This window comes from Phalaenopsis equestris, unplaced genomic scaffold (assembly GCF_001263595.1).
Source record: "Phalaenopsis equestris unplaced genomic scaffold, ASM126359v1 Scaffold000002, whole genome shotgun sequence".
NCBI classification, from domain to species: Eukaryota; Viridiplantae; Streptophyta; class Magnoliopsida; order Asparagales; family Orchidaceae; genus Phalaenopsis; species Phalaenopsis equestris.
Genome location: NW_018164444.1, coordinates 31,457,903 through 31,478,942, shown reverse-complemented (window position 1 = coordinate 31,478,942; position 21,040 = coordinate 31,457,903). Strand labels below are relative to the sequence as shown.

The following is a 21,040-nucleotide window of genomic DNA, read 5'->3' as shown; positions in this document are numbered from 1 at the left end:
TTATAGTTATATATGGTTAGACTATTTTTAATTACCCATTTATCAACTATTTCATTAATATTTTTACAACAATAAATGTTTAAATAAATACCATGTCCGCTTATAGGGTCAAGTATATTGTCTTGATTTCTAGTTTCTGTTTTATGAGATATGAACGTAGAAATATATTTAATGCTAAGATGTAAGTAACGAAGATAAAAGGTTGTATTTTGACTTGTATTAGCCTCATTTGTATTTGATGTAGAAGACAATCCTATAGGACGATTATTGGATGAGGAAGGAGTATCAATTGATGGGTAATTAATGGGAGTAGTCATGAAGTTCAGTTAAAATATTAATTAAATCTTTTATCTCATTCTCAGAAGATGATTTATCTACTGAAATAATTCGTTGATACATATGACTCCTTGTATATTTTTTGAAAAGTTATATTTATTTGTCCATCCAAGAATTTCTGGGTTGGATGTGAATTTTTCTAAATTACAACATTTAGCAAGAATAAAAGTAGTAGCTATATTGCTATTTAGTACTTGCTGGATTTGAATAAGTCTTATCCCTAGTTCATGTATACTAGAAGCACTTTTTGTATTTGCCAACTTTTTATATCTGGATTGGATTATATTTTTGAAAAGTTTGACTTTTTCTAACTAATTTTGGTTTAATTTCATATACTAACGAGTTTGTTAGATATAATCGTTAGATATAATTTTTGAGTATAGTAATTCAACTTGTTTTAAAGTCATGTAGCTTATTATAATCCACTCATTTGAATTTCTTAATGGAGATTTTATATGAAAGATTTGTTTTTTTAAATAATTTTAATTGCTTATTTTTTATATTTATTTGAAGTAATTCATAAATTCTTTTAAATTCTTGTTTGAGATAGAATTTATTCAACATTGAATTTGTTCGAAATGCTTTATCTAAGTTCTTCTAGAAGTAATTGCCTTTTTAGCTCATTTTTTTCTCTCATTTGAGATTCATAAAAAAAATTAGATGCATAAATCCATAAAGCTATGCAAAAACTATTAATATGTTTTGGACATGTATATGTATCAGCCTGCTGATCGTCAGACTCTGATACCATTTTATAGGCCTTCGATGGTATAGATGTTTCAGATATTTTTAATGATTTGAACTAATGAAAATTCTCCAAAGACAGTTTATTTTTTAATCTATACGACAAATTCTTCTAATTCTCTAATATCATTTATTACTTTTTTCTTTAATTTTATTATCTGCTTTGAAATGCTAATTTTCCTATGGAAAAGAAGTATATATTATAGTATTCGACAAGGTGAACATTCTATTGATATAATAAATATAGAAGGAAGAACTCGAATACCTCTATATAATCAACAAATAAAAAGAAAAGACTTAGAAAAAATAAAAAACCCAGAAAAATATAAACATATATTCTTTGGAGGAATTCAAATTTTAATTAAGACATACTTTCGGAAAGAGATTGATAGTCCTATAATTATCTGGATATACGATGATAGAATTAAACATTCTAAAAAAGATGCCTTTCTAGGAGTAATACAAGAAAACATATGCTATATGTTTAATTTACACACTATGCTGTTAATATCAATGATCAACATCTAGATAGATCCTTAACTCTAAAACACAAATTAGACAGTAAAATTAACACAAAAAAGTGTTGTTTACAACATTATTTATCGAACCGCATATGCCTACAATGTAGTTTTTAAGCCACATGCAGACCTAGTCCATTTAGATCCACTTTTTTTTCATATAGGACAGACAATTCAGCCTGAAGAACACCTTCATTTAACATTCTTCTAGATTTTGAAGAAAGCTTTACAAGATAAAGATATTCAAAACTAACCTACTTAGAAAATAATAATATATTATCCATTCAACCAAGACGATCTTTAGATACAAGTAGATCTATTCTTCTCAAACTAACCCTAAGTATAAAAGAATATAGTAATAATCAATTACTTGTAACTGGCTATTATTTTTCTCCAGAACGAAGATGTAATATCTTACTAAACACAGGATCTCATAAATCGTATATAGATCAAAATCTAATACCACTAAATTTACAAATACTAAAAGCTACTTCATATATCTATCACGATTATCTAGGACAAAAACACCTATATACTCACGAAGCTAACATACTTTTTGGATTATAAAGCTAAAATACTTTTTGGGTTTTGGGATTTAAATAGTCATCACATCGATTTCCAACATTTATTCTTAATAGATGATAAGATTCAAATTGTATATTGGTAGACATGTACTTCCTCCAACAACATACTATAACATTTACACATCAAAACATAAACATAGATAATTATACACAACCACACAATACGGTCATAGCTATATTACCATAGAATTATATATCCCTACCTACAAACTTATTCTGATACATGCTTTAAGTGATATTGGTAGCGATATAACTGCATGCAAAAAATTAATAATCCCTCTACAAATACCAACCTACTCCAAACAATTATTGCTAAAAACATTTAATGGTCTCCGAACAATAAATTGATATTGGATCAACTAATTGTTCGTCATTCAATCTGTTTTACTAAAAATACACAAATTATGGCGTCTATTCGACGACAACGGTCCTGACTTAATCTTAGACAATAATTTCTGTAGAATATTGTCTTCTTTTACACAAACTGAAAATGAAATCATATTGGTCACCCCCAACTGTAATTCACTTCATTTTCCTATAATTAAAACACCACAATTTCATTCCACTACACCTATTTTTCGCAGCCAGCGTGATGATTATCCCATTGACCAAAACATGGAAACGACTTTAAAATCATCTATTTAATAATCATTTAGGAATAAATGCTATAACCTCCCCTGAAAATTCTAAACTTACTGACCTTCGTTCTTTTGCAAGTTCGTTATTTAAGCCATCATTTTCTGAGAATCCTTTACAATTATGGAAATAAGACAAACTGTTGGCCATAATTGAACCAATTAACCCTAACACTTATTATAAGAGTTAGGCCATTGAAGTATACTTCTGAAGATTAAAAAAAATTTTCAAGTCCAAATACAAGAATTATTACATCTAAAATTAATGGAATCAAGAAATAGTCCACATAGTAGCCCAGCCTTCCTAGTAAGAAATTATGCAAACAAATTAGAGGAAAAACAATATTAGTAATTAATTACAAGAAACTTAATTACAACACTATACATGCTTTATGCGATACAGGTAGCGATATAACTGTATGCAAAAAATTAAAAATCCATCCACATATACCAACTCACTCAGAACAATTATTACTTGAAACATATAATGGTCTCCGAACAATAAATCAATAATGGATCAACCAATTCATTGTCATTCAATTTGTTTTACTAAAAATACACAAATTTTGGTGCCTATCCAATGGCAACGGTACTGACTTAATCTTAGGCATAATTTCTTTAAAACATTTTTTTTCATTTACACAAACTGAAAATGAAATCATATTGGTTCAATGGTAATTCGCTCTACTGTTCTACAATTAAAATACTGTAATCTCATTCCATTACACTTACTTTTCACTGCCAACGTGGTGATTACCCCTTTGACCAAAACGTGAAAACTGCTTTTTTTCATTTATTTAGTAATCATTTTGGAAAAAATGCTATGACCTCCATTGAAAATTCTAAACTTACCGAGCTTCATTCCTTTGCAAGTTCGTTATTCAAACCATCATTTTTTTAGAGTACTTTATAATTCTGGAAATAAGACGAACCGCTGACTATAATTGAACCAATTAACCCTACACTTATTATAAGAGTTAGGCCAATGAAGTATACTTCTCAAGATAAAAAAAAATGCAAGCCCAAATATAGGAATTATTACATCTTAAATTAATCAAACCAAGCAATAATTTACATTCTAGCCCAGTCTTCTTAGTAAGAAATTATGCCGAACAAATTAGAGGAACAACAAGATTAGTAATTATTTACAAGAAACTTAATGATAACGCTATACATGCTTTATGCGATACAGGTAGCAATATAACTGTATGCAAAAAATTAATAATTCAACCACAAATACCAAACCACTCCGAGCATTTATTGCTCGAAACATGTAACGATCTCTAAACAATAAATCAATATCGGATCAACCAATTCTTTGTCATTCAATCTGGTTTACTAAAAATACACAAATTATGGTGCCTATCCGACGACAACGGTCTCGACTTAGTCTTAGGGAATAATTTTCTTAAAACATTTTTTTCATCCACACAAACTGAAAATGAAATCATATTAGTGACCCCCAACGGTAATTAGTTCCACTGTCCTATAATTAAAATACCATAATATCATTCCATCACACCCACTTTTCACAGCCAGCGTGGTGATTACCCCCTTGACCAAAACATGAAAACTGCTTTTCCTCATTGCCTAATAATGTTTAATAGCATTTTGCACAATCGGCTGTTAATTTGTTTAACATTGTAATCAAAGATTTGGATGGATAATTGTTAAATATGGATTATTTGATATGTTTAGGCTAATAATGTTGTGCTTGTTATCTATTATTTTCTTTCAGCACTTTAGGATCAGTTTTATGTGTAGTATTTATCCATTCTTTCCTATTTATTGCTAATGTAGTCTTCAATTTTTTCACAAATTTTTAATGCGGCTCCCAGCGATTTTATATTTGATCTTTCCATTTTTCCTTCTATTATAGCATATTGATTTCATTTATTGTTCTTATTTGTGCTTCTTCTCTTATTGTTTACTCAGCTACAAATGCCCAAGTTAATTTCTTATGACTATTTTGTTTGATCATTATTATTATTGGATCAATTTCTTCACCCGTATATATCATGATTTCAGAGTATCATCACTTGCTTCCTACACTTAAACTTTAAGTTCTGTATTGTTGTCCACACTCAAGTTGGTTGTTTGAGACTTTTATGCTATATGACTCCTAAATTTATATAATGAAGCAGACGCAGCTAGCATTTCATAAACTTTATTTAGTTAGACTTAAAGAGTTGAAGATTGCTGAATAAATCAACCTGCCAAATGATAGAGGCTTGTTTGCGAACAAGTATGTTTTTTTTTTTTAATAAAAAAATTTGTTTAGTGTGTTTTTAATGTATATATATATATATATATATTATGTTAAAAATAAATTAACGTGCTCTTAAAAAGACTAAAAATAATTTTGAAATGTTTTAGTGTTAAATAAAATTAATTTATTTTATAACTGACCAAATTTGCTTTGTTTTAAACTAAAATAGAAAAAAACTAAAACAAAAAATACAACAACAACAACAAACCTTTATCCCACTAAGTGGGGTCGGCAACATGAAACCTTTTTCTGCGTACTATATTTTCATTTAATTATAATAGAGTAAGATCATTTTTTATAAAATATCCCAAGTCTCTTTAGGTCTACCTTTGTCTTTCTTAATATAAGTTGAATCTAAAATATCTACTCTCCTAACCGGATCATCTGTTGGTCAACTCATAATGAAAAATTTAAAATAAAATGGATAATAGTGGCTCCAAATGTCCTCTACATTTGTGGTTAGCCCTTGCACCATTACGACCCTTTTTTATGATACAGTTAAAACATGTTTCTAAGTGAACTCTCAAGTTGACTAGCAGTTGTGTCTTCATCTAAATTACATTTTCCTGTGTATTGGATCCAAGATAGTTGATTATCATGCATTATTGAATAATCTATTTCATTGCCATATTCACAAGCTGTACATCATGTACTCGAACTTTTATTTTAGAAGTAACTACTTTGATTTTCATTTGTTTTTACTCTGGAAATAGTTCGCGCCTGTTAAGATTATGTATTATTTAAATAGTATACACTGTAGTATCCCATTTATAGTTTATCTTGTAAGCACATTTCATAATGCTTAAAAATGGAACTTTTGATTTCTCAATGTTTCCCTAGCATTAGACCCTAATTGTGGAGTATATGCTGCTCTAGCTATCTTTGTGTTACAAGGTTAACTTATACAGTCCAGGACTTGTAATTACTCTCGAATGGATCAGGGCAAGTCCGAAAAGATTTGTTGCAGTTATATTTATTTATTTCTATTTGAAATCACTAGACTTTTATGGATGGACAAATAGAGTTGGAGTGATTTATTCTCATTTCATTAGTAGATTTCCAGTACTTATTGCTGATATATTATCGGTCGATGACTCCCGAGTCCACTTGGACTTATCAGTGATGTCATAATCACTCCACATATGCTTGCTAAACATCTTCCCCATTCTTCCCTTAAAATAAAAATAAAAAAAATATCAATTATATATAGAAATGATTACGATGTCATTAGAATTCCATTTTTTCCAGCTCTATTTGTACTTGTGCTCCTGAGTAAAATATTGAATAATTTTGATTAGGGCATCATGAAAACTGAAGTTTCATCCATCTGTTTTCCTTCTTTTTCTTCCTCTTTCCAGAGTCTCATATTGTACATATGAAGATGAACTCATCAGACCGGTTCAAAGTAAACTCACTAGCTGAACTCAGGGTGAACTCGTTGTATGGGTTCTGGGTGAACTCTCTAGTTGGATTCAAGAAAAACTTGCCAGACTCCGTCAACTCATCGTACCAACCGAGCTCAAGTATAATCATCAAAGCCTGTGAGCTATTCGGTGGCCTCCTCAATAGAATAGTGTCTGACATCTTTTTCTGTGCAAGAAGACCATAGATATGGTATTTCAATCAAGCTCATGTCTCTTTTATTTTATAACGAGTAAGCGGTAGATCTTATTTTAATCATGTACTGTAATATGTGGCTTTTCCTATAATGATCCCACCCAATCCAAATCTATAAATAATGGTTTATTTTTCAAGGAAGGGGTTACACAATCTTTATACATTTTTGCCTAAATTCTTATACTCAAGTTTTCTATATTGAATTTATAGAACTCTCTCAATCTGCTATCTTTTTTCCTCTCCCCTCTTTTTGTCTTTGTGCCGGTAAGACTGGTATAATCACAAATAATTCAAGATTCGTCATTGGATAGTTTTCAAGGTTTTGCTCTTCAATAAAACTACCTGAACTGATTAATATTCAGCCACAGCTCTCTTTTAATATTATATTGCATATTATTCTTTTTGACGCAAGGATTAGTGCTTGGTCTCTCTTTAGGACTCATTTAGTTTGGGATGAAAAATATTTCTAAAAAAATGATGTTATAGTTTTCGTTTATTTGATATGTTAGTTAAAAATCATTGGATTGAGATGATTTTGTAAAAGTTGGTCGATCTTAATTTATGTTTTGATAGTGCTGATTTTTTTCAAAATTATAAAGATTAATGCAAATTATTTTTTTTTTTATCTTAAATCCCCTATTAATTGATTCCAGCTCTTATTTGGTTAGGTGATATGAGTTCTTCCTAGCTAGCACCTTGCAGCTGGCGGCCCCCCTGCTTAGCAGTCTACCTATAGCCATCCATTCTTCTAACTCACGGGTTGCCTTAGTCTGGAAAGCTGATGGATGAAGATTTCTGGAGGGCTGATTTTTGAAGTTTCCACCTTCAATATTTAATAATTTTTAAGCCAAATATTAATATAATATTCAGATTTATTTTCATGTTAGAGTTATTTTATTTCCATTTCTTCCCTCTACAACCCGCTATTCAAAAGGCCAATTTTCAGTTTACTCAAATAATGAAGTTTTAGAGCAAAAATTCAAAAGAGTCCGATTATTAAGAAGTGATCAATTGAGTCTTAAGAGTTTAAAATGCTTTAATTTATTCATAGACTATTAATAATTATTCTAAATTGACCATAAATTAAAATTTGTTTAATTTAATGGAACCCTTCATATATTTAAGGGTAAATCGGTCTATTTTATGTTATTCACAAATTAATCTGGCCATGACAATTTGCTGCTCTGGTTCATTGGATTCTTGTGAAAACCAGCCTCGCCCTAAACATTTGGTGCTCTTCCACTCTTGGGGCTTATTTACTCCCGTTTCATCGTCGATGGAGTATGCACAGACTCAATACACCTCTCTTCGCTGCTTTTTGCACGTGTGCATCTTCCTTGATCTTTGCTCCCTACAGAGAAGACAACTTTGTAAGATTTCGGAGAGGAGTAAATTGTTGAAGAAGAAACAGGTAATATCATCTACTCTCCACCCTGTTGCATTCTTTGCAATTAATTAGATTTTAAGGCAAAAGGTGGCAAAGAAACGGAATTTTACTTTTTGTAGTATTTAGGGGCTTTTCGTTCTTAATGGTAATTGATCATATTTAAGCAGACTATAAGTGGGCTTTAGCCTAAATCCATCCAAACAATTTAGATATTAATTTTTATGCTGGATTTGAGCACATTTATTATTATTATTTTTGGATACTCAGGAATTTTTAAGGCCAAGCAAAAAGTCTCTTTGTCCTCAACTAGACCAATGGGTCATGTGACCCACTGTGACCCATTTAAGGTCATAAAGTGCCAAATTAATCCAAATCTAATCAAAGCAAAATGCTAAATTGGATATATATTATCTCAGTTCATAGGAAATATGAAATTCAAGTCTCATGAACTTTTTTAATATGTAAACTAACTCTAATGTATTTAATTATGGACTTATTTAAGCATAAATGCCTAAAATTATAATTTGAGGAATACTTGAATGCATACAAACTATCTCAAAGACTTCCAACCAGCTAAAAACAAACCATGGGATTAACAATTTTGGGTTTTTTATGAATTATCTTGATGTTAATTAGCATGGCTTGGATATGCTAAGCAAGGCTTAACTTAATTGTTTCAATAAAATAGGTTAAATTCTTAGTAAAATTTTTATTAACTTCGTTGAGTTTGTCATGACTTGACATGGCTATATTTGCTATTGGCTTCTCTTTGCTTGAAAGATCTTAGCTACTTATCGTATTATGTTGTTTAAATTATCATGATTAAATTTTAGCTTAGCTTATTAATGTAAGGAAAGACTTAGTTATATTAAGCTAGGCTAACCTTTTCTTTGTCCAGCTTTACTTTTTTTTTATGTGACAATTCCTTAAAAATGGCTTTATTATATATGCTTGATTCAGTTAACTTGGCAAGGTTTAGAGCATTAGTGTTTGTGATTTATTTCAGTGTACAATCAAAGTGATAGTCTATTAAGAGAGGAGACAGTCGATCGATGTCGAGCACAAGTATGAGCTATTTTAGCATTATTTTTTAATTCAATTTACAAATATTGTATGTTTGATACTATTGTTTGTTATAGGGAATATATTGAAATTGTTGGGAGTGTACGAAATTCTATCTAAATGACTTGATGATACAAACTTTTGGTAACCCTTTGGAGATTTGATTGTAATGAATAGTGCTAAACAAGAAAATATTCATGATAAAGATAAAGATGCAAAAGTATATTAGAGAAATTTTTCTTTTGATCATGATGAGGACGGAGAGAATAATTGTTAGATGATTGTAAAGAATTTATAGACATTGTTTATGATATTCATGATCTTGATAAGTTATTTGAAAGCAATATTGATCCTTCTATTGAATTCACAAGTTTAATAGATAAAATTAAGAAGATTGGAGCATTCAAATTTCTAATAAAATACTTGAATGAAAATGTTATTATACTGACTATATGAATTCCAATGATAAAGTCAGTGTTTATAATAATGATGAAGATGATATCACATTAAGTGGCTAGTTTAAAAAAAATGATCTTGAAGTGGGAATGCTATGTTAAGGATGAATTTAAAAAAATCGTACAAAATTGATCAATTTCTAAGAGAAAGAGCATTAAGTTTTTAAAAATGATAAATGAAGATGCAAAGTTATTTGTAGGTAGTCTAATTGTTTATTTCATTCGTACATTTCAAAACTTGAGGAAAGTCATTAATAGCAGATAAGATCGCTTCAAGAGCATACTTGTTTATGGAGTTATCATTGCAAAATTTTAACCTCCATAATTATGGAAAAAAAAATGTTAAATAAAGTATGGATGAATCAACAATGCAACACTAAATTATTTAGAAGAGAATTAATTAATAAAATGTTTTAGTCACAAGCTATGAAGGCTATCAATAAGACATGTAAGTTGGTGCACTTGAAAGAGGATGAATAGTTCAAGAAAATATGGGATTATTACTTGAAAATTATCAAAATAAATCAAGTAATAGTTATTCTGTAAAGAAAGAATAAGACACGAATTTGGAGGTCGATTAAGAATTGTGAGCCTTTGAATCCTATTAGTTTGCAGGCCATTAATTGGAGTTGATGGTTATTTTTTAAAGAAACCACAAGGGGCTACTTATTAGTTGTCATTAATTTTATTGATAATAATAATATATTTCCAATAACATGGGTTATTGTTGAAAGTGAAATAAAAAATGGTTGAATGATTTATGGAATTGTTGGTTAGAAATGTACACATTTGTTTGAAGTAGTACCAGTTTACATTATTCTAGATAAACAAAAGGAATTGATGTCTATTTTTTAGCATCTTCTACGTGATGCTACAGAAAGATTTTTCATGCGATATTTGCATGGAAATTTTCAAAATCGGTAAGATTTAAAGGAGTTGATTTGAAGATTTTTTTGTGTAACAGGGAAGAGTACTACAATAAATCAATTTGCATACAATATTAAAGACTTGGCTAAATTGATTCGTAATGCTTATCAATGGTTGGCTGGAAAAACAACTCAGAGAGTGGTCTCGATCACAATTTAGCTGCATCTTCAAATGTAGTACATTACTAAATAATATGTGAATGTTTCAACTCTATATTTTTAAGGCAAGAGAGTTGCCTTTTAAAATTATGTTTTAGAATATTAGAATTGGTGATGATGAGAATGCAAAAAAATTGAGAGTATGATGAAGTAGAATGGTAAGTTTTGTCCAAAGATTGGAGAAGCATTTCAAAAATTTATATATGAATTTGAGGATTATATTGGAGTGAAGGATGACGATGACTAATCCCATATCACAATAATATAAGTGGCACACTACATTATCAAATTTAATGATTTCACTTATAGTTGTAGAAGATGGAAACTAATTTATTTGTCTTGTCTTCTCTTCATGTATGCGCTGCAATCAATATGGGTGTGCTTCATCAGGAATAATTTGTCCATAATTACTATTCTATTGATATATACAGAAAAACTTATGAGCTCAACATTAAACTTATCAATGGTCCTGATGGATAACCTAAAAATAATAAAGCAACTCTCTTGCCACTAAAATATAATAAACCTAAGAGGGGTCGATCATCAAAGTTAAGCATAAGAGGTTTTGATGAAAATAAAATAACTCACAAAAAATAAGCTTAAGTAGGTTACAATTGCTTTGCATTTTAACAAACACAGATAATTTGCTCAAACACTCCAAGACCAGTTGTATGCTGATGAATAAAACGACCGATGTACATTGGTAAATATAATGAGTTTATATCTTCAGTTTATCCAAGTAAAAAATAAATACCCTAATCTTTGTGTAATTTTTTTCTTTTATATGCTTAGTTAATGGATATTGATTAACATTGTAGTTTGCAAATATTGTCAATATTGTACGTCTTGACACAAGGACCGATTAATAAAAAAGATTATTAATTATCTATTAAATAAAGTTTTGTAAAGAATTGCACAATTTACTTTTCCTTATACTAATGTGATATTTTACTTGTTAACATATTTACACATCCCAACAAAAGAAGATATGACTAGAAGTTTGAAGGGTTTCATGAGCTATCGAGTATTAGAGTTTTGGAGTTCTACATTGGTAAGTATGATGAATTCATATCTTCGGTTTACACAACATCAACAACAACAAAACCTTAACCCCACTACGTGGGATATCTTCAATTTAGTTAAGCAAAAAATAAATACCCTAATCTTTGTGTAATTTTTTATCTTTTATATGCTTAGTTAATAGATATTGATTAACATTGTGGTTCGCAAATAGTATCAACATTGGCCGATTAATAAAAATGATTATTAATTAGCTATTAAATAAAGTTTTGTAAGGAATTGTGCAATTTACTTTTCCTTATACTAATGTGATTTTTTATTTGTTAACATATTGACACATCCCAATGAAAGAAGATTGACTAGATGAAGTTTGAAGGATTTCATGGGCTATCGAGTATTAGAGTTTTGGAGTTCTTTTGTTTTACTTTCGTTTTAAAAAATTATTTTGAGTATTTGAGAGTTTTATAATTTTGCACTCAATGATAACAACGCTTTTTGTCGAGTAATATGCATTTGATGTTGTGGCATTCAATGATAACAACGTTTTTTGTCGAGTAATATGCATTTGATGTTGTGGCATTTTGAAAACTGTTTTTTTTTTTACATTTAAAGAAATTATGTTGGCTGGTCATTATTGTTGTTATCTATGCAATGCTTTTGCAATGTATTTCTTACCATTATAACTCATGCACGGAAACGAATGGGATTCCCAGGCTTAGAGCGTGAGCTTAGTGTTGAATTATTTTTTAGCAATCCTTAACTGTTAGGATAAAAGCTGAATCATTTGCTAGCTTTATTATCTCTTATGAAGTTCTATTGCATTTAGTCTTCCATTGAACTTGTCCCTAAGCAAGCGTATGACAGTCACTTCTCCAGAATCCATGAAGAATCCATGCAAGTGTTTCTTATTTTCCTGTAAAGAACACAACTACTGAGTAAAGTTCAAGCAAAATTGTACTCAATACATGAAGCTTTCACTAATATATTATTTACAATGGAATTGTAGCATTCTGCAGTGCAAAGATGCTTTTCATAAATCAGGTTATAAACTCCAGGTTATAATGAATGAAGCCAGCCGCACATTTAAGCTCACCATAAATACAAATTGAAGTGAAAGAAATCATATCTAGCTGCAAATTATTGAGAACTTGGCTCGAGACTAATGTTCGATGTAAACCCAACACACTTGCCAGTGCAAAATAGCTTTAGGGGTCGTTTGGGGCAGCTTATAACTACGGGCGTAGCGTTTGTTTCGCGCGTCTTACCTGATTATCCAAAAACGACATTTTCTAATTCTTAAAGACGCGGCCCGCGGGATGTCCCCCATGGGCCGCGTTTCGTTCGCTCCTATTACTCCCCAGCCCTTGATCGCGTGTCCCGTGCCCTCCGAATCTTTCTTACTCTTCGCTCATATCCTCCACGGCGCTCCTCCATCTTCTTCGGCAACTTTCAGGTTCTCCTTCGGCAATTCTTCAAGATTTTCTGCTTTGGCAGTTCCAAACCGACACACTGTTCTTCATCTTCGGCATTCTCTTCCGCATTCTCGTTCCAGTTGAACAACAACTTTCTTGTTGTAGAACTACAAATCGTAGATCGCACTCGTGTTTTTCTGTAGAACCGTAAATCACATTTGTTCTTCGCATATATATATATATGTGTGTGTGTGTGTGTGTGTGTGTGTGTGTTTATTTTGCTGTAAAACTGCAGATTGCATTTGTTTTGGTCCTGTTGAACAGCACTCTAATGTGAGAGTTGTGGAAATATTTTTCTCATAATTGTAAAGAAGGCGTTTTATTGCGGCTGGTAGGATTTTTTTACTCGAATTGGTTATATGGTGCATAAATTTTCTACTTCAAAATCGAAATTTATGGCCATACTGCATATTAAATTGAAAACGACGATTAATTTTTTTAGACTAATTGCTGCAGTGATTGTTATGGTGAAGAGATTTCTGGAGCTTCGGTTACCCATCTGATTCTTGTTTCTAAGTAACATGCAATGGTTATGGCTACGTTGTTCGTGTGCAAAATGGAATTATTCCATGAACCTAACTGTAAATATATTGGGGAAGAAATGACAGTTGAGATTTTGTGATTTGTATTTTTATGAACGGTTGGTGAAGTTGATGAAATATGAGGAGCGTAAAAGATTGCATAAATTTTGGGAAGAAAAGGAATGCCTTGTTGGTAAATTTTAAAAGGGAAATCTACATTGGTCCCACAAATCTAGCATCAACTTTGAAGTCTGGTTTTGCTCTGATTTTGACCTCATTTTGACAGAAATTGCAACTTTGAAGTCTGCTTTTGCTCTGATTTTGACAGGATTCGAGTGGTATGTATACAAGAATTGAGGCATTAGATATACCAATACACAAGAATTGAGTGGTATGTATGTAAATGCTCCGAGTATGTTGTTCTGCATGATTAAAATGCCATCGGTATGACATTTATTAGCCTTGCTACATGCTTGATATAAAAAGTCAAGTCTCAAATGGTTTCGAAAATAATATAAATATTTATTTTAGACCATTTGAAGCATTTCCTTATTGAGCTTTTCTCTCTATATATGGTTTATTGCTCGTAAATTTTAACATGTTCATGGGCTGTTTGGTTCAGTGCTATTAAATATTATGTGCCTCATTCACTGCTATTGTTTTGAAAGATATTGACATTTTCAGGATTATGAGAAAATTTTGAGTTGTTTTTATAAGCAGGTGTTTGTCACTTTTGGTAAAAAAAAAAAAATGGTATTACTTTCATGCTAAAAGAGAAACATATATTGTAAATTAACTGGTAAGGTGAGTGGTGGTAATTGTGCAATGATTTCTTTGAATGGCCTCCAACTTTAAGTGTTTTGTATTGCATTTTTCTTATCATTGTTTTGCAATTATCATGTATTCATCCTTTTTGACCTGTAGCATTATTGAATAAAATTATGAGATGTCCACCACTTTTGTGTAACATACGTGTAAAGTTTGAAGTTTAGGTGGTAGATATGAAAACACATAAGAATTGAGTGGTATGTATGATAATCTTCCATGGTAATAACGTCGGCTGAATAATGCTCCAGGCGATAACTAAAGTTAGAAGTTTCTGTGAGCAAAAAAATATGCAAGCAGTGCGCTTGTATGTCAATTAGACTTTTATTGGTAACAATGGTGATGGTAAGGCTTTGCATACCACGATGCTTCATCTTTGTAGCCCATTCATTTCATCTTTGTAGCCCATTCATGAAGAAAAAATGAGTTAATTCTTCTTGGACATATTGGGGATTTCTATTGAGGATATCTCTTTGGTCCAATGCTGCATAATTTATTTTAGCTCCTTCCCCCTCGATGCAAAAGCATTTTTCATATTTAGGAAATCGTTATCAATTTCTTTTTTACCGCTTTTAATGACAGTTTTTTATTTAGCTTTCAATAACTTCATACAATGATATTAGTTGATTGTTTGGGTTGTTATTCAATGCTGGAGATATCGCCATGTACACTTCTTCTTTAATACCCTCTTGGAAGACAATTATGTTATGGTGATTCACGGATTTGCCCTTTTCATGTGCCATGGCGATGAATCAGCTTGGATGGCTCATGACTTCAAGGGCAACTGCTGCTTTAAAGATGAGCATCAACTAGTCTATACTTTATATGCAATGCTATCTTCCATTTCCATTAGTTCATGTTTAGTTGGATGCCTCCTTCATTCGACCACAACAACCTTTTTTGGAGGAAATTTAAAATGAGATGCTCTCCTGGCTTCAAGGATCCACTAATTCATTATTCATACTTGATTTGTGTGATTAAACAAGGTGTTATGCACCTTACTTTTTTGAAATTCCCAATTGCAGTGCACTGCTACTGCAACTGCTTGCAAATAATATATTTCTTACATTATTCATCTTTGTGACATGCCACTTTTACATTTTAAAATGAATATTATCATAATTTTAGTTTTAATTTTATCATGTTTTTTGTTTTTTCATAGGATTCTAGATATTCACTCTTGAGTGAGAAGTGTATCTTTTTTTTCTTTCAACCGTTATGTAGTGTTTTTTGGATTTTAGGATGTTCAATGTGTTCCCATTATATTATTTTTGCAAAAAATACCACTACGCAGGGCCAAAATGGTCATTTATTTACAAACGGCTGCAAATCAGCTGTTTTCGAACTGCACAAACCAAATAGCTTAACAACTTATTCAGTTCAGGAGCAGAATTATTATTTATCCACAAACAACTGCCCATCAGCTGTTTTCCAAACGCTCGATTCTAACAACAAGCCAGCTTATCTGTATAAGCTAGACAAGCTGCAGCTACCCCAAACATACCCTTAAATGTTTTGCCGGTGTTCTTGCAAAGTCTCATATATAATTCCCGAAGTATTGGTAGGTAAAGCTGGAGATGCCTCAGATCATTCTACTGCAAGATCTTTATTTTTTTCCTTAGCTGGAGTCTGCAAGTCGCATTTGTTTTGCATTCTATGTTGTTTACATTTTAACTTGTAATGAAAATATATTTGATACATTTATAGTTTTATTATTTTTAAAAACAGCTAGCATATTATTTAAAATAATTTGCTGATGGCTTATATGGATGTATTGATTCCCTATTAAGTTTTTAACTCTTTGATGTATTTATAATTTAGTTTTGAAATACTTTTATGTTATGATAAAATTGTTTTAGTTTAAATCAATATCTTATGATTATTTTTCCATTTTCATATAATGCTATTTCATAATTATTTTGTTGAGATTGATGCGGGATTAAAATTATTTGATAGAAAATTGATTATATATTGAAATTTGGTGATTGAACTAAAGAAATAATAACTATTCGTCTTTTTTATCAACAATCTTATTCCAATATTAAAAATCATAACGAATATCAAAACGTCTTTTTTATTCATGTTATATCGGTCTCATATAACCTTCTAAAACGTCTTTTTTATTCATGTAAGATCCATTCTACTCAATTTTTAATAGTCTGAGACTAAATTGGAGCATTGTATAACTATGATAATAAATTAATCACTTGTTAATAATCGGGGGAATATTTTGAGCTTTTGCTCCAATGTTTTGTTTCTTCTCTCTATCGAGAAATTTTATTTATTTTAAAAATGGGCTTCTAAATTTAAGCGACCAATGCACTTGCCACAACATCAACCTTCCATGTAGGTGGTGTCCCACACATTTCTCCGTCAACAAAATTATAATTCAATGCCAGCAGTGATATGATATCTACTTGGAGGGGGACCTCAAGCTATATTGATCATTGTTATATATATATATATATCATTATGTTGAAAGTTTGAGATCTATAGTTATTTGCATGCACAATGGAATCTTTCGTTCCATGGCTGCCATAATTACTCAAAAGAATATTTAACCTCCTATAGTTACTTTGATGGAGATGCACCCTGGGAATTGGTAAATTATGGCAAAGTATTTGTCGGTAGGATGGAAAGCAGCGCTTCCTGCTCCATTGATTGATCGCACCATCACTTTCCTTTTTTTCGCACAAATCATGATTGGAAATATATTCTCCATTAGCAAACATCTTTTACCAAGCTGGATGCCCTAATTTTGGAGAAATTATGGCGTCGGATACCTGTAAATTTATATCTGGAGTCTAATAACAGGGGCTACGTGGCAATTTGGGCCCAGTGACATATATGGCTCGGGTCCGGGTTGTCACGTGACACCATATTATTGGACACTTGATGCAAATTTGCATCAGATGTCTTGATATAATAGTTTTTCCAAAGTTTGAAGGCTTAGATGATGGCTTTCTTCTTCATTATGTTATTATTTGTCTCAGCCACAACGAACATTTCCATCAGGAGTTTTAAAATCAGATTTTGGCTGCTATGATGCCATTTTACTCTTCTTATAATTATTTTTGTGAGAAGTTTGTGGAGTTGGGTAAGATATTAGCACTAGTGCGCTGAAGAAATGTATTTAGTTTTCAATTTTCTCAATTCTATTTTAATTTTTATTTAAACAAACAAATAAAAAAAAACTAAAATTTTATCATATTTTAATTTCATATTAAAAAAATTAAAAAAATTAAAAAAATTAAAAAAATTATCATATATAATATTTTATCGGAATAAATGAAGGAGTCATGAAATCAAATCAATATCATGTGAATAAATATGTGATTCGTTATGCTTGTTCCTAGTCATATTTCAATGAACAATTAAATTTTGTTTTTTTTCATAGCTGAACCTTTTAAATCAAACTAAATTTTGGTTTGGTCAGTACTATTTATCAAAATTTAGATTGGTTAGGTTTTTTGTATTATATATTACAATTATAATCAGTTTGACCAATTTCAAAATCCGATCCATTTGAACTGATCGAATCTTCACCTTATCTGATGCCAGAGAGTAAACCGCCACAGCTTAAGCTCGAACGTCTCTTCGCATTCAGATCAACTTAGCGAGGAGAGATGACTTGCATTGAGTTTTGATGCCATTGTATTCGACTTAACAGACAAAAAGAAGAAACAAAAGGAATGTTTTACATGTAAATAGGTAAGTTTATGTGTGATACAAGTAAATATGAATATTTTCAATGCCATGTTATGTAAAAATCCCCAAATTTAAAAGAATGTATAAAAAAACTGTTTTTTTGGGAGCATGCTGAACTAAAATAATAAATTAAGGAAGAAAACAAAAAGTTTAAGAACTTTTTATCGGCTGGACAAATCTAATTTGATGTGCAAAGCTTGTGGGAGCTCCACCAGCCCAAAAGCGACATGATATTTAAAATAGTTTAATTTTAAAAAAAATCTTTAAACTGCAAATCCTCAATAAAAATAATGCAAGTATACGTATTACTCAAGTAATAAAGGACTCAAATGGAGTCCTAGATATCAATTACACGGGGAAGTTGGAAATACATGTAGATAAGTTCTTAAGATTTTATTGTAAAGTACAATTTTTAAAACTACACAAAAAGTAAAGTACGAATTTTGAATATTAAGTAACAAGTGAATGCTAATTAAAATGCAGTTGAAAGACAAAGTTAACTAAACTAAATGCTAAACTTTCAAAAATAAACTTACAAAAATTAAACTAAGTTTTTGTTACGGAAAGTTCAAATTTAAGAAAACATCTTTCCCTTTACAATGAGTATATGGATTGTGAAGAGATTAAAATCATTTAAAAAAATATATAAAAAATTTTTTGTGTCAAATAGGATCAATCCTATTCTTTACCCTCTTCCGAGTGCATAAAAAACCTTGACTGATCCAGAGTTTGGTCTCTAATTTCGTGGTTAGGCTGGCTTTGTTGTGCGGGAAATTTACAAACTACCACTCTAGAGCTCCCACTACTTTCTCATTTGAGGGCTAACAATCTCGCATCAGTTTCCAATCAATTGGACCAAATTGAGGATTTTAATCTATCACCTTAAAATCTCTAATTCTGCATCCAACAAAGTATATTTCCCTATTTACTTGCACCCAACCCCATGGATGAAATACTCTCCTATGAAATCAAATGTGATTCTCACTATGTTGTAGAAATCATAGCCCTTTCGGAACATATGTTCCTAAAAATTTTTTAACATTTCAATTGGCCAGATCAAAAAGTAAATGAAGATAAATTATTGACATTTAAAACCATATAAAAAAATCCTTCACAAAATCATTTTTCAAAGTAGGGAGAATGATAAAAAAGACTACTCATAAATCATGAGAAGGATACGACAAAATACAGATTTCATATATAAAAAATAAGTTTACAAAATAAAAGTAATAAAAGACACAACTTTTCTCACAATCCTTCCCAAGAAAATCCCTAGACCTTCTCTCCAAGTCTTTCTCTCTTTGTAAGCACTCTCAATTCTCTCTTGGAAGTGTAATGAAGAAGAAATCTCTCACCTTCTCTCTCCTCTTACAATCCTTAAGGAAAATCTACAAGCTTTTGACTTTCTCTCTATCTCTCTAACTCTCCTTGCTTTCACGCCACCTCCTCACGCCCCCCTTTTAGCCCTAGACTTCCCTCTCCTTTTATCAAAAGCTCCCTCCCTCCAAAAAGAATTCAAAATTCTGTCCAAAAGTCAACTCTTCTAAAGTGTCTAGAAGCATTTAATTACTCTAAGGGGTGTTTAGAACAAGTTTTCATTTGAAAATTTGAGCAAAATTCATCTCAAACTGACTTAATTTGCAAAAAGTCATACCCGGTGCATCTGACACCAAATATGGTGCATCATGCGGTAACTCTCTATCAAATGGCACATTTGGCACCAATCTGGCACATCATGCACCACTTTGCTGACGACTGCGATTTTCTTTGTAAATCATGCATAAATCTGGCGCATCTTGGGCTAGAATTCAAAAATTCACTGTTTTGGCTCCAAATTTCGTTCTTTTTGCCACTTTTGCTCCAAATGCCGAAAATTGATATACTTGTAACAAAAACATGAAAATACCCTTCTTTAAAGTGCAATATCACCAAAAATAAGCATAAATTATATACTTAAAATTACATATTATTTTGGTGTATCAACTTTTAAGGAATTTAATTTTAATTTAAAAGACGCTCGTGAGAAAAGATTTTTACAACTGAATGAACTTGATGAAATTAGAAATAAGTCTTATGAAATTCTAAAATTTATAAAGAAAAAAAGAAAAACTGGCATGATCAAAAGATTATAATAAAGTAAGTTGAACTTGGACAAGAAGATTTATTGTATAATACATTATTAAAATTATTTCCCGAAAAACTGAAGTCCAGATGGATGGGGTCATATATTGTGATAAAAGTCTACCCATATGGAGTAGTAGAAATTGAAGATCCAAAATCTAAATAAAATTGAAGGTTAATGGACATAGGTTGAAACCTTACTTTGATGGTAACAGACATAATGATAATAAGGTTTTAATGTTGGGTCACCCTGAGTAAAGATTGAAAATATCGGGTTGACGACGTTAAACCAAGCGTTTTGTGGGAGGCAACCCATAGTTATCCTTATAAGTAAATTAAGCTTTTTTTTAATGTAAAATAAGTAATTTCGATGAATTTTATGTGCTTAGGAGACTTACATGTTAAGAAAATACATAAAACATTTTAATTATTAAATTTTAAAGATGGAATGAGAGTTATTTGGACCTTAGGCGAGGTGGTGGATAAATGTTCACTAGTGCCTAGGCACCGAAAACTGGTGCCTAAGCGCCAACTTGCAGAATATCCGGTGCCTAGGCACTTAAATCTGGCGCCTAGGCGCTGCAGTTAGAAAAATCACCTGGAAGCTTTCATTTGATGGTTTTCGCCTTAATTTCTTCTTAATAACTCTTAAAATATGTCATTTAGAGTTAATTCAAATAT

At 31.0% G+C, this 21,040-nt stretch overlaps 1 protein-coding gene across 3 annotated transcripts in view; it reads left to right on the top strand.

Annotated features, from left to right (window-relative positions):
* Nucleotides 1-14,112, top strand: part of LOC110031796 (pentatricopeptide repeat-containing protein At5g11310, mitochondrial) — a 36,881-nt gene extending 22,769 nt beyond the window's left edge. Inside the window, exons 2-3 of one of the 3 annotated variants that reach the window (XM_020735204.1) lie at nucleotides 6,445-6,700; nucleotides 13,641-14,112. The gene's annotated coding sequence lies outside the window, so the exon portion shown is untranslated. Of the gene's footprint in view, nucleotides 1-6,444; nucleotides 6,701-7,371; nucleotides 7,636-13,640 lie in introns of those variants that run through there. The other 2 variants (XM_020735198.1, XM_020735213.1) reach the window with 2 other exon arrangements.
* The last annotated feature ends 6,928 nt before the right edge of the window (nucleotides 14,113-21,040 follow it).